Here is a 14,765-nt window from a genome sequence, read left to right on the forward strand (position 1 = left end):
GTTGTTTGAGAGGCAGCAGATTTTCCAAATGATGAAGTGAGCAAATATTCCCTTTGGGCAGAGAACAGCTATAAGTCTTGATTATTCAGTGTGAGCATTGCCTCATTGGGGACATTAGTTTTTCAAATTGTGCTAATCTTTTAAAAGTAACAACTGGCCACTCATCACCTTAGGTATTTCAGCAAGATCATGTGCAAAACTCTAATTAGTATTTATAGAACAGCAACTCCTCCCAGTAGAATAGTAGCGCTAGCTGGCAAATATCTGGTTGACACCTGTTAAGTCTTCAGACATCCATTGTATTTTATTCTGCATTTCAAATGAGCGGAGAGCAGTAGGTGAAGTCCCCATAATTAAGGGATAAAGGATAATAAATAACATGGGTTTTGAGTGGATGAGCAGAAGGTTAAAGGCTGTTCTGCAGTTGCGATGCTGTGTTTCAGGAAATGTTTCTTTGTAAGTAATAAGGCTAGCTAAAATATTACAGAGCCTTCAGCATATGAGAGAGGATTTATGTCTAGGTTTACATGTGTTTTGTTTATAATGTCGGATTTCAAACTGCTTCTTGGCAGAGCAGCTACTTTCTTCCCTGTCTTTTATCTCACTCATCATTGATGGCTTTTAGCTGGATAGCTGCCTTTTCCAGCAAGCCCTCCACTACCTCTGTTGCTATAATATCTACTGTTAAATACTCAAAACACATTGCTTCTGAAGCATTTTTCTTTTCCAGTAAACCTGGGAGTACAGAAAAACTTCTAGGTAATTAATTCAAATTTGAATCTATATGTATCTTGGTAAATATTGTCATAATAAGGATTTTTGGTAGACATTGAGAAAAGCAATGTAAGTTTTATGAACAATACTCCCATATGTTCCATTCATCAGAAGGGGACAAGACTGAGAAAATCTGAATTTTGAGTAGCTAAAATGTGTTGATTCTTGCCAAGTTTCTTTAACATTTGTGTCTACAATGCAGTGTTACAATCACTATCATGTCTACCAGGCTGCATTATGCATTCAGACTTTCAGCAGCATTTTTAGTATGTATTTATATATCTTTAGCCATAAGATAAGCTGTTTGTGAAATGAGCTGTCATTTGTGGTGAAACAGTTTGAGAATAAAGCACTAAATATATATATAGCTTGCTAATCTGAAAGACTAGAATTGCTTGCTATAAAATAAATAGTGGGATAGGAGCAGTGATAACGTAACCTGAATTTTGGTAAGAAGATGAACAAGCTGTTATCATTACCTGATTCCTTCTTTGGCCTATTTTACAACTTTGGCTATTCTCTGGAGTTTGTTCCTTTGCCAGTTTTATAATGTAATGTGTGCTTGTTCTGGCTTTCCTGAGGGATCTGCTGAAAATGCTTTTGGAGGTTCAGAAAGATTTCTCATGGCACAGGTACATCTTGATGCAGTCTTTGCTGGCTGCAGATCTGGCTCCTCAGAGCTGCTCCATCCCTTGTCCTAGTGTCACTCTGTGCAGGATCACCAGGCTGTGAGCTGCCCAGGTTAAAAGGCAACTTTCAAGGAAGAGGAGGAGGATTTAGTCCTGGTCAGATTCACCATGCAGATCCAAAACCAGCTGTATAGATCCAACTGGAGGAGCAGTGAGGGAGGTGGGAGGAAGTCGCTGGAGCAGGGGCAAGGGGATGAGAATAGCAGCTGCTAGGAAAATGTGTAGAGAATTGTCTGTTGCAATAACTCATAGCATTTTATTTGTAGAAAATAGGGAGAAAGACATTGCAGTATTGACCTTTTAAAATCTCACACTGAGGGATAAACAGGAGTAGTTTTGTCTTGGTCTTAACTGTAGCTCTTTGGAAGAAAACAGGATGATTTTAAATAGTTTTAAGGTTGGCATCTATATGAAAGTAAAATAACTGTCTCTGAAGTCAATCCCTGGATAAATTAATGTTTGTGTGAATCTTGTGAAATAAGAAAAGAAACAGACCTAACCATTCTTCAAACCTATACAAGAAATGCACTCTCTTCCCCTTTCCCAGTCCAGCAAAGGTAGTTATTCTTGGGAATATAAAGTAGGTTACATATCACTCTTACCAGCACAGTTTTTGCAGAAATAGAGAAGTTATATTCTGCTGACACAAAGTATGAATCAGATCCCCAAACTAAGGTATTTATTGTGCAAACTAAATGGGAGAGAAAGTTAAATTTTATTGACTGGAGACTTTGCTGGAAATTTAAGATGCATGGAATTATGTTGGGAAAAATTAAAACCAAGGAAATAAAAGTAATAAAAAAAGGTAAATTAGAGTTCAAAGAAAAAATAATGAAGCTCCAAAGGACTGATAATGCATCATTTAAAAACTCCAGCTATTTAACATGTATGTGTGTGTTTCCTCATCATTTATCTGACCGATCTCCTATAAATCAATTTATTTAGATTACCACAGAGTCAAAAGGCCCCAGCCAGGATCAAGACATATTGTGCTTAGTGCTGTGGAAACATATAAACAGACAAAGTCCTTTTCCAAAGTTGTGAAAATTTTATGATTGATTTCAGTAAGAGCAAAGTTAGGCCAATACTGAGCACTTCTGAAAATTCCCTCCTTAAAGATTTATTCCAAGCAGTAACTGTTTAAAAAATGACAAACTGCTTACATAAGAGTCTAAATATTTGATGGTTATAGTATTTACATCTAAAACACCAGAGGCTATGTGCTTTAATACCTCAATCTGTTTCCCATATACTCTGTCAACATGAGTTCCCTGCATTGATTGAGGGCACTCTGTGATCCCTAAGGTTGTATTCAGGAAAGGTTACCCTTGGTACTACTTTATTCATGAAAGGTTTGAAGCACAAAGGAAACAAATGGGTCTGTTCCTGCTAGGTGTATTTTTGTCATCTATAAATACTTAATTACTGGGGTGCTGATGAGAAATTCAAAATCTTTAAAAAGTGCAGTTGCCTGAAAATAATTCCCTCATCACCAGCGCAAATCACAGTGAAATTTGTGGTTGGGAGGTTTTGTGGCAGTTTAAAGCAACTGAATTGTAGGTTTTTCCCACTACACTCCATGGTATTGAGTTTAATGGCTGCAAAATATGACCAGAGTTGTGCATTACATCCCATCCTGAAACAGGTCATTCTCTTTCCTCAGGTGATGGGCATTTGGTGGAACTGATTGCATGAAAAGTGTTCACAGAACTGGGTCCCTAACCTTGGCAGGCTTAAAAAAAGTATATAAAATTGAGGCTTTTTTCCTCCAAATGAGTCTGTAAGTTAGATAAATATGGGCAGCACTGAAATCAAAGCAGAGTCAAACTACCAAGAGGACATTGCAGCTTTTCATTGCAATTTAGTACTTTGAACTAATGGAGCGAAGCAGAATGAAAATCACCTCTGTTAAGAATGGCATTTATCAGCCGTAAGTACTTAGTAGTAAGAGCCCTACACAGACAAAGCTGAGTGTCACCAAGAAATGTACTTGAAAATCAGACTGTTAACACAAGACTACACAAATAAGAGCCAAAAACTGTAATCAGAAAATGCAACATCTCCTTAAGAATGTGTTAATGGTCTGAAGAGTGCTAGACAAGTTGCATTTAACAAGATGTAATAACCTATGACATAATATAATTGAGAATGCACCGCTACGCAGCAGTCAGGTAAAATTTTGGCTTTCCTTCACCTAGCCTTACAACTTTAAAGATCTCTCAACATATGATTTTAAAAATACATAATGCTGTTTAAATTTACATATGTCATAAAAGCTTTGGATGTGCAATATATCAGAAATAGAACTCAAAGCTAGGGCTGAAATATCCATCCCAATATTTTTAAATGTTTGTTTGAATCATTAATGACAACTTTTTCATTAATCTTCTGTGGAGAAACAATATTTAGTGCAGAAGAAAAGGTAAGGGAAACTATTCATTTTGAACTTGTGATAAAAGTGAGACGGTTATCAGGCTCTTGCATTATATTTGAAGTGCCATGGTAAAAGCCAAAGCAATGAGTTCAATTTCGCTTTTAATAGAACATAAAATAGAAGACAAAAACATTTGGCTGTACTGTGGAAATTGAGAATTGTAGAGGAAATAAGCAGTAAATAAGTATGGCAGGTGATAATGCAGGAACAGAGCATTAAAATAATAGGTGCTGTATCTTGAACTTTGCCTCATGGGATTAGGCAGTTACATATAAACCCAAAATATAAAAACCTAATTTTTATGCTGTGATTACAAAGGTTGAGTTATGAATTTACTTCTATGTGAGAGAATTAAAATTTAATGATAATAGAACAGAGACAAAATCATTCCTGCATCTATAAATGCTGAGGCAGTGGCTAAAGTGTGGTTTTTTTTCAACTGCTTCAGGTAGGATTATTGAATTCTAGCTTGAAAGTGAAACTTCGTCTTCCTGCTTCACTATATTAAGCATCTCTGAGATTGAAAACCTAGCAAGAGCTCTCCTAGTGTGATTAGAAAGTATCCAATATTTTTTGGCAGCAAATACTAATTCCAATCTTTCTGTCTAGTACTGCTCAGGCAGCACAAGGATAACCAGCTGTCAGATGCTTTGGGAAATGGAAAGGTGAGGCTCCAGGCTCTCAGTGGAAAGCTGGCAGCTTTGCTGACAGGTCACTGCCTCTGGAAAATAAGAATGCTGCTGCGGAAGGGCTATGCTGGGCAAGGGGACTGATTCTCAGCTGGAATATCATCCCTTTGGAAACCATGAACATTAGTATGGTTTGCACAATACAGCACCTTCATTACTGCTCTCAGACATCAGGGTTTCTCTGCACATTTCCTTTCTGCCACTTTATAGATCTATTGGTAGTATTTAGGGCGTTTATCTGCCTAGGGTCTCAGGACACAAGGCGGCCAGGCTGGAGAAACTCTCCAGTAGCTATAATGGAGCCCCCAGGTCCTGTGCTTACTGTAGCACAGTTGTGCAGATGGGCTGCAGGTGAGCTGTGCACCTGAGGTGCAGGTGCCCATCGTCAGGACATTGTGTTTGATTTGCTACAGGTGTGCAGGTAATTAGGAAAGGTGTGTGTGCGTGTGTTTTCCATACAGCAGACTGTGGAGCAGGACATGAGTTCTTCATACTGGCTGGTAAGGGCTTTTTACAGCATGAGAGCTGTTTAACTTATTGTATCTTTTAACACTGGGGTGGGCATGGCCATTGTTAAATAGTGTGCAGGAAAACCTACAAAATACTGCTTTCAGTTGGGCTTCTTTGGTTGAAGCAAGAGGCCCTGCGTGGAACTAGGCTGAGAAGGACTTGGCTTGTAGGGCTGCCCTAGGGACCACCTTTTCTCAAGGGCCTGCACTCCCTTGTGCCACTCAGGCTCTGCCTTCTGTAATTTCCAGTTTAATTCCTTCTTTTTTCCAGTTGTCTGCTCTTGCACAGCCACCCCTTCTCAATGTTTGCAAGCCTGGAGAGAATGGTGAGGGCTGGTGCCAAGAGAACCCAGGTTTGCTGATGTGCCTTGTTCTTTTGGAGGTGCCTACAGGTGTGGCTGTTTGCTCTAGTGTCCTCTGCCCACAGTGTGGCTCAAGGAACTATGCCAAGACAAGCACAGTAATGAAAAGAAAGTGTCCTATTACTAGCTCAAGAACTAGGTTTGATTAAGAATTAGCTGTAAATTTATTAGGGAATTGCACTGGGTAGCTGGGCTTGCAGTGAATTGATTTCAGATAGCAAAATTAGTAACTTCCAAAACTGGGAACAGCTCTTGAGATTGAGGAAGAAAATAGTGTTTGTGTCAGGTTTTTGTTTGAAGACTTCATCATTGTTCAGCCTTTTTCAGGTGCTGTAAAAGACCAGTGTATTCATGCTATGAAGAATATTTCAAAAAGCTTATTGGAAATGTGTGATACCCTTCAGCAAATTTATAGGAAAGGCCATTGCAGCTCAAGATAAAAAGAGATTTTAACTTAAAAGGATAGATTTGTCATAAAAGAAATGGAGGGATATCCAAGTTAAAATAATTTGCCATGCTTTTAATATTTAATAAAATCCTCTCCTAATATTTTTCTCAGTGTAGTTAAAAAGCACCAGTACCTCACAGCTTTGTGACCAGCAGTGATACAATAATTTAGCTTTGATAAGGGAAAAAATTTCCCCCATCTGCTGCTCTGTTGCATAGTTTAATGCTCTTATATTCGCCTTTTAAATGTCATTCAGTCAACGAAGGGGAGTCATGCAGCATATGGGTGTTTGTGTGTAGTTTTTCTTATTAAACATAATTCCTGGGGCTCTCCTGGGGGGCTGTGACTGTTGCTGGGGGTGCTGGCGGAAGGGGTTGTGGTGCAAATCCCACTTGGAAAATGTTTAGCTTCTTTGGGCTATGTGAACTTGAGGAATGACTCAGCAAGGGGAAAAGTGCAGCTGCAGGTGCAGTTAAAAGGGGTTTACCTTCAGGAGCAGCTTCTGTAGCTAAAAGCAAACTAAATCAAGGTAAGCAGGGGAGGAAACATATTCAGATTCACTGGGTCTTAACCCCTGCAGGCAAAAGTCTGGTACTTCCTTTAAAAGGAAGAAGAAAGCAGAAATACTGTTTGTGCACTTGGTCAAATGAAGGGGGAGTTGATTTAGGTGGGAATTGTGGTTATAAATATAGTTTTCTGTACAAGTTGGAAAAAAAGAGAAAGCCTTGCATTTTATGCCCTGCTCTGTGAGTGTATGTGATTATGTTAACAGTTAAATTTCTGTCTCAAAAACACCTTTAAACCAGTATATTAAATGCAATCTTGGCTTTTAATCGTACACTGAGAATGATCACCTGGAGGAAATTTCCACTGTTGTGCAGTTACAAACTAGGACTCTTACTCAGAGCAGGGAAACAAGGGGAGAAAAGCTATCGGGCATCAGATGCACAGAAGAAAACAGCTTTTCTCTTGAAAGTGTTTAACAGATGTAACTGCTCTCATGCCATTATCGCTATGAGTAAGCATGGGTCTAGATGTTTGTGTCAGTCTGAAGGGTCACCAAAGTGCAGGTCTGCTGGTAAAGCAGCAAGGTGCAAAGGGTAGAGTACATGTCAATATTCAAGTTGTCTTAAAGCAGCACATCTTATTTGTTGTGCTTTTCTGTAACTGTGGGATCTACTGAGAGTTCTCTCAGACTTGTTCTAAAGTGTTCCCCCCCCCCAACCCTTATGTGAGATACCTGTACACCAGAAGTTAGCATCTGTGATCTGTGTGGCTGTCCTCTTTTACAGGAGTCTCACGGTACAGTTAAGATGAACAGAGCATTCTAGATTTGTCACTTCTAATACTCATCAACTTGTATCTGTGTACTATGAAAGTATAGAAACCAGTAGCTTAGATGAATTGTACATGTCTGGTGTGTGTGCGCACATATACGTTTGCATGGGGGATGCTCCTTCTGTTTGTTTTCCTTCCCTTTTATTGTGGCAAAGAATTCCGAGTTTACAATAAGGCTGATCTTCAAAAATCTATCTGAATAGAGGAAATTAGAGTGGATAAAAATGAAGGGAAAATAGAAGCCTGGAGTGAAATGTGTGACTAACAGTGTCTGAAGCCTCTGGATACTAAAATGACAGAAGGGAATAAATTGCATGTTGACTGCATGTTTTTCTCCCACTGTTAGAGCAATAGAAACCTGTATGTTTGCTATATAATGTAGCAGTGAACTTAACTGTAACCAAGCATGGGAAACTGTATTTTAGTTCTTAAAAGCTTGTTACCTTGCTGCGTAATAGAGCACAGCATTTGCGTTCACAGTACTGCCACTGTGTGGTTTCCCCTGAAATTCTGCAGGTAAGGAAAGCTGGTGCTTATCAAACCACTCAAAGCAGTGTGTACATGGGAAGGAGAGTGGTGGCAGTGAAACTGCACGCATGCATCTCAAAAGGTTTACTCTTTTGCTTTGTTTTTGGTTTGAGTTTTGGGTTGCCTTTCTTGAAGAGGAGATTTTGTGCTTGTAAACTTCCTGCCTTCCAAATACAGGTTGTAGGCACAGCTGTAACCTTAATATTTGCTATTGAAACTGAAGGCTTTTACTCTTAGTTTCAAAAGTTGGTATACAATCCTAGTTTCAAACTGAACATGTTAGAGGGTTTGTTCTTCTTAAGGATTAGTTCTTTGTTGTTCATTAGTGCAATGCAGTGAAATAAAGATATATCCACTGGCAAAATCTTGTGCTAACATAAATAAAGGCTGCCTATAGCTTTAATTTAGCATGTGATTAATAAAAGCTATTTCTCTTGAAGCCTCCAAAATGGATGAAGGTTTAGAAAACCTTCTGGTAAGTGAAGCTGAGATGCTTTATAGCAGATGCACAAGCGGTCTATATATTCACAGACACCATTTACAAGTATCACTAATACATTCTGGCTGGCAGCATGAGCCACATGCATGAGAAGTTAATGGTCACTGATGCCTCAATAAAATCTATTTACTGGAATATCTTTTTTTAATATTCAAGTACAGATATTTGGTATTTTGAATTCTACTTTCAAAATTTACTTCTGTATTCACTTCTTATGGTGGTGTCCAAACATTTCTGCTTTGAGAAGTGTGTGTGGGGTGTGGATTATAAACAATGTAAAATGTGACAGGTCTGACACTTGGTGACACAATACAGTTATTGAAGTGAAGCTTAAAAATCTAAATGTATACTTTAGGTCAGTTTTATAGAAATATAGTATTTTTACTGTACTAGTAAATAAGGCTGAAACCTCTAGTTATTGAACAGTACTCATTTTCTTTACCTCTATTTTCTGCAACACTGTGCTCAGTACCTTCTGTCTTAATTTCAAACTTAGCAGCTGTGTTTTTGAAATGATATTCAATTAGTCTTTTTTTAATAATTCAGCTGTAAAATGGTGAAATAGATAAGCCACAAAAAGTTGAGACATTTATATATGTGGCTATGTAGGCCAGAATCAGAAAATCTGGAAGCTAATAATGACTGCTGCATCTTTGACACTGCTTGACTTCTACTCCTCCTCCTGTTTTATATTTCCTTGAATGGCAGATGTGAACTTCAGAAAACAGTGCCTTGAAAATAAATACATTGTATTACAGATGTGAAAATTCAGCAGTACTCAGAATTTGAAGTTGTGTTCAGTTGCACAATCCAATTGTGAAGCTTTTAACTGCAAAAGAGGAAACAATTTTTATTCAGTAAAGATAATGTCTACAGGAAATAAAGGAAGGAAAGAAAATGATTGTTCCTTTCAAGTGAAGCAACCCATTTGGATTGCACAAAGAGGCTGAACCTCTCACAGTGCTCCCCAGTCAAATAGTTAATAGCTGCCAAGGACATGTATACAGCTGAATACAATTGCCTTAGGTGGATAAAATGAAAGTCAGCTGAGGTAGGATGAGGCCTTTAAAAATCAGACCTTGACAGGCTTTGAAGGTTTAGGGTAGTTCTTCTTGGTTTTTTGTGGGGTATGGAGGGTGAGAGGGCTGATTTCAAGAATTCAACAAAGGTGGTTATATTGGTTTGTTGTTTTCTACTCAGAGTCCTGTCCCAAGATGGAAATATAATGCCTAAGTAGTGTTTATCACATTTTACAGAAATAAAGGCAAAGGATAATAGATTTTTCTTCAAGGTCATTTTAAGGATCAGCTTTGGAACAAGCTTAGAATATTTTCATTCTGTTTGCTTCTCAGCTCAGTGATCTGAAAGCAATAAAAATCTACCAAATGTACTATATTATACTGTTAAATTATTACCTTAAAATTTCATGCAATATATAGCCTAGCTGTACTCAGGCCAACTTGGGTTTGGATATTTACTTATTTTGATACATTACTGCCCCCCCCCCCCCCGCCTTTATAATTTTAAACTACTAGAGAAAGCTTGGAAGTTTCCAGGCCTCCAGGATGTAGAAAGCTGTTTCCTTTGTTTCAGAAGCATATAACTGCTCTTAGTAGGACTTGGCACTCTTTTTCTCATTATAGAGGAATAATATTCATTTATTCTAATCTGAAAGGTAGAATTTGCCTCTTAGTATTTATAGAAGTTATCTGCTGCTAGATTACTACCCCCCTCCCCCCACCCCCACCCCCCCCAAATCGCCCTGCTATCACCTTAGAATACTTGCATGACTTTCTTTGTGTTTTAAAGCTGCCTAGAAATACACCTTGACACTCCAGACAAGGCCATGGAAAGCCTTCCCATAAGCTCCAGAACAATTAAACTCTGTGCTCCCTTCTAAATAAGCCATGTGTTGGGCTGGTGGAGCCCACAGGAGACAGCCTCTTTAGACCCACCGTTTGCGTGGTTTTCTGCCATAGACCTTCTGTGCAGGTTTGGAAATTTGTCTCCGCTCTTAACTGCATAGAAAACCTGCACGTAATTTTAGATTTATCTTTCAGAAGTTTTAAAACTTAGTTTGAGCAACTGAAATGAAGGTTTCCAGCACAAAGATTGTCATACGCTTTGTTGAAATGGTGCCCCTGCAATGTGGCCTATTAAATATTTAACATGGTTTGCAGCAGATAAAAGGCAATTTTGTTTAATTTTTCCTAAATATTAATGCTATCTTGCACCTTAATCCTTTCATTAAAATAAAAATTTGTTCAGGCCCATTCTTATTAAACATTTTCTAATTTATAAGGATATGGATGTTTTTGCTTTTGATCCCAATAAGTAATAAGGCCGTAATGCCATTGTGAAGAAAAAAGGGTGAGAGCTGGGAGGGAATAATTTCTGCCATATAGGGAAGAATTACAGGGTAGAAAAAAAACTTTATTTTTTTACCCAAGGACACCAAAGACAATGCCTACCTCCCAAGTCACCCAGCTCAAAGTTTTGGGTCAGTTGTCAAGGAATGAAATGAAATACCTGTGAAACACTCAGTGAAATGACCTGGAAAATAATTTATAAAGAGGTTGCCATTCATTTCAGTGAGGACCATTCTTTCAGCTGTATCTCTGAACTGTGTGTGTGGGGGGAATTCCAGAATTGAAATTGGCTTCAAATCAACTTTGCATCCTAGAACAAAAATGTAATTGGCAATTATTTATAATGTTAATTGAAGGTGTGTTCCCCCAAACACTTACTGTTAGTAGGGTTAAAGGAAGCAGGAAGCCCTTGATACTATAGCAAAGGCTTCCCATAACCAATTCATCTACATCCAAAGGCATCAGCAATGTATGTTACACATGAACATTAATAGTGAAAAGGAAACAACTTTAAGGCAAGATTGTTTATAATTGTAATATATTTAGGTGATGTTATATTTGGCCTGTGTATATTGATGTGGCTCCAGTAATTACAGTGGAACTGCAGCTGGCAACAGGAATGGCTGTGGCCCATTTTTGTACTTGGTCTAATGGCTCTGGTTGATTACTCTTTTCCTTCTTTCATCTAATTAAAAGTTATACACACAACAAAAGGCATTAATGTGTTTGCTTTAAAACTGTATTTCTATTATTATGCAGGGTTTCTCGTGGAATTACTTGTTTTAATTTGCAATGTCCACAGCCCTTCAGTTGCACAGAAAAAATATTGTTAATTTGCTTGTGTACAAAGAGTTTTATTGTACTTGTGGTAGATGTACTCTTTTAGAACCAGAATATTTTCTGTTAAATATTAAGCTGATTAAAACAGTCTTTGCATAATTCTTAGGCCTGATGAATCCCATGTTAGTTGAATTTCTGAGCCAATATAACTCATGTGTGGAATAATTATATAGGTATTTCTATGGAGAAAGCAAAGAATGAACTTGCAAGGTAAAGAACCTGGGTATAGTAGCTATGGGGATTGTGAATACAATAGGTCAGTTCTTGTTTTCATGTCAGTGTAAATCTGGAGAAACCTTTGGATTTAGCTGGAGTTACTGTAGATTTACATCACTGTAAGACAGGCTTCTTACCTCTGCTTCATTATATTGTAGGATATTGTGGTCTCAGTCTGGTGAAGCACTTGCTTAATCTTGAAAATGTGAGTAGTTTACTGAAGTCAAAGTTGAGCAAAATCTAAGTGCCTTGCTGGATATAGGCTTTTCCTCTTAAATGCTGGCAATGCATAGATAGTCATTAGCTGTATATCTCACTTGCTTCTGTTTGAAATAACGTTATCCCAAATATGCCCTGCCTGGGTGAGATCACTCATGTGAAGAACCACTGGCTGAGGCCAATCTAAAGCCAGAAAAGAGATGGGATTGTAGGTCAAGTCAAACACTCCAAGAAAGCAAAAATACTTTTATTTTAGGCAATACTTTTGGATGGTGCGCTGCTTCTGGAAAATCTTGATAGCATGTGGAAAACTCACAATTCATGTTCTTTCACTGAACAGCTAGAAGACTGTATTCTCTTTTCTGGTTGCATACTTGCCAAGGAATGTTGTTACTACAGTTGCAGCTTCTCTTTGGCTGTGCCAGCTTCTGAAGATACTTTCGTGGTTCTTTCCTTGTGTCTTCAGAAAATATAGGGAGACTCTAGGGTTAATCTTACAGGCCAAACAGACTGATACTAGTCTTAAAAGTTGCCACGTATCTTGGACTAAGATAATAAACCAAGACAGTCTTTTGCAGTTGTCAGTGGCAGTTCTCAGATCCTGTGGCTGTAAGTGACAAAGCTCAAGCCTGAAGAAGGCAGTTTCTCACCAGGGTTTTGTGGTTTTGTTCTCTTGTACTGCAACAGATTAGATGGGTGAGGAGTCTTACTGTCCTCTATAATGAAATGAAGAAATTCTGTCGGCAACTGTGATGAAAACCAGTAAAACCTAGGAGGGGAGAAAGAGCAGAAAGTAAAATGGTATGAAATAGTAGGAGAAGCTTTAGGAGAGGGAAGAAAATACCTGAACAAATCACCAGTTCTAACAGAAGCATGATGCAAAATGTAACACCTGCCTTTGTGAAATTGCATATTTATTCTATAGGACCCATAACAATCTCTTATGATGGATAGCCAAAATCAAGAGGAAGAATGTATTTTTCATAGCTCTGGGTAAAAAAGCAGCTACGATGTCCTTCATCTAAGTGGAAAATGAAAGAACTTGCAGTACCTATAGATGAGGTCTGTGAAGGTAATTAACTAGCATCAGAGATACTAATGAATTCCTCAGTCATGCCTGTGGCTTTGAAATAATATAGTAACAAATCGATTTAATGAGACAATCTCAGAAATCCCATGCTGGATTTTTTTCTCATTGTAAGTAAAAATTCTTGGCAGTAAGATGTATTAGCCTTAATAGTCTTCTGAGGGAAGTGGTAGATGTTTCACCGTGTAGAGGATTTGATGAAATGCTGCAGAATGGGGTGTAAGGAGGAATCCTACAAGGACAATGAGGTAGACTCCCACAGCTTTAATCTGTGTCCATGTATAATTTCTCTACAGCTATTTACCTTTATGCTGATGTGAATATAGGAGGTTTTTATCCTAGTTCAGCAGCAGGATGTATATACTGTGTAAAATGCTATTAAGGAGTTCAGGAAGATTACTTATTTACTTAAGGTCATACACTAAGCATTGCTTAAGTGCTCTGCAAGATCAGTGAAAACTGTACTTTTTGTCTTGAGATAGTTAACTGTGATAATTAACTTTTCAGATAAAACTCCAAATGGCCATGTGAGCCATGTCTGCGTATATCTGCCATTTCATATCGACAGTGCTCAATCTGTGTCTTGCTGAAATCAATGGATGTTTTAGCCAGCCTTTCAATGAGTGTAGAATTCCCCAAGTAAGGGCTGCAATACAAATGCTTTTGTGGTGTTTGTAATATTCTAGAGTATTTTTAAAAAAGAAGGAAGGAAAAGGCCATGTTCTGTGTTGTCCATAACAAGACAGAGAAGCAAACAAATATACAAGCTATTAATACAATAGCGAACCTGGAGATTTGAATCTAGAAGTGGAATTAACTGTTTTGTTTTTCATGGCTTAGCTAAATAATTAGGTTATCTTTTTGCCATTAGTAGACGAAACTCTGTACAAGAGATTGAATTTGATAAATCTTGGCATCTTCCCAGCTGTCAAATAAATCGGCATTATTGCTACGTGCCCACATAGTAACTTCACTCAGAGATGGAAATTTAGGCCTAGAATATCTCGTATCATTAGAGAAGGGAAATGTTAAATGTTTTTCTGATTAATAAGGTTCTTTAAGTTCATGAAGATTTACAGAAATATGACTGTGCTCTGCATGTAATGGAAACATTAATTTCACAAACCTTTCCTTACAATGACATGGTAGAATGTCTCTTATGACCACCTTTCTTAACAAGCACCAAGTTTAAAGGAGTTTTCCTTGAACCTGGAAAGATCTCCTGAGTCACAGGAAAAATGTAGCTACAAAACCCACAGCTCTGTATGTGAAAAATATTGAAGTTCTAAGTATTACTCAGCATATAAAAAATTTTGTGCTGGTAATTGCATTGTCATTCATCAAAAGTCCCATTGCTAAAGAAATAATAGCTTAAAATCCAGCCATTCTTTTTCCAATGGATACAAAATTGAGTTTTATAATCAGAAAATAATACAAATGATTCCTTTACAGAATTAAACAACATATATTGCACAACAAAATTACTATAAGTAACAGTTAAATCCTTAATTGTGCTTGAAATATCTGTGTTTTCCAGCTCCCTACAGTCTTTTCTTTAAACACTGAGTTACACTAATGCCCACTGCATAAAACTGGAAACCTGCAGAAGGATTATAGTTGATACAAACTGATGCGCTGTTGATGATCTCAGTTTGCAAGCTGTTTAATGTTGAAAGTTCTACTGAAACTGTCAGTAGAAAGTCTATGAATAATTTCAAAGACCCTCCCAAGCTTATCTGTTCTCTTGCTTCCAGCATGCTGCTT

At 37.8% G+C, this 14,765-nt stretch overlaps 1 protein-coding gene across 6 annotated transcripts in view; it reads left to right on the top strand.

The window, feature by feature from the left end:
* The window catches only part of BEND5 (BEN domain containing 5), a 977,708-nt gene that overhangs the window by 250,765 nt on the left and 712,178 nt on the right, over window positions 1–14,765 (top strand). Inside the window, exon 1 of one of the 6 annotated variants that reach the window (XM_065673384.1) lies at window positions 6,378–6,434. The exons of the other annotated variants lie outside the window; for them this stretch is intronic. The gene's annotated coding sequence lies outside the window, so the exon portion shown is untranslated. Of the gene's footprint in view, window positions 1–6,377; window positions 6,435–14,765 lie in introns of those variants that run through there. 6 annotated transcript variants of the gene reach the window in all.

Source organism: Lathamus discolor, chromosome 3 (assembly GCF_037157495.1).
Source record: "Lathamus discolor isolate bLatDis1 chromosome 3, bLatDis1.hap1, whole genome shotgun sequence".
NCBI classification, from domain to species: Eukaryota; Metazoa; Chordata; class Aves; order Psittaciformes; family Psittacidae; genus Lathamus; species Lathamus discolor.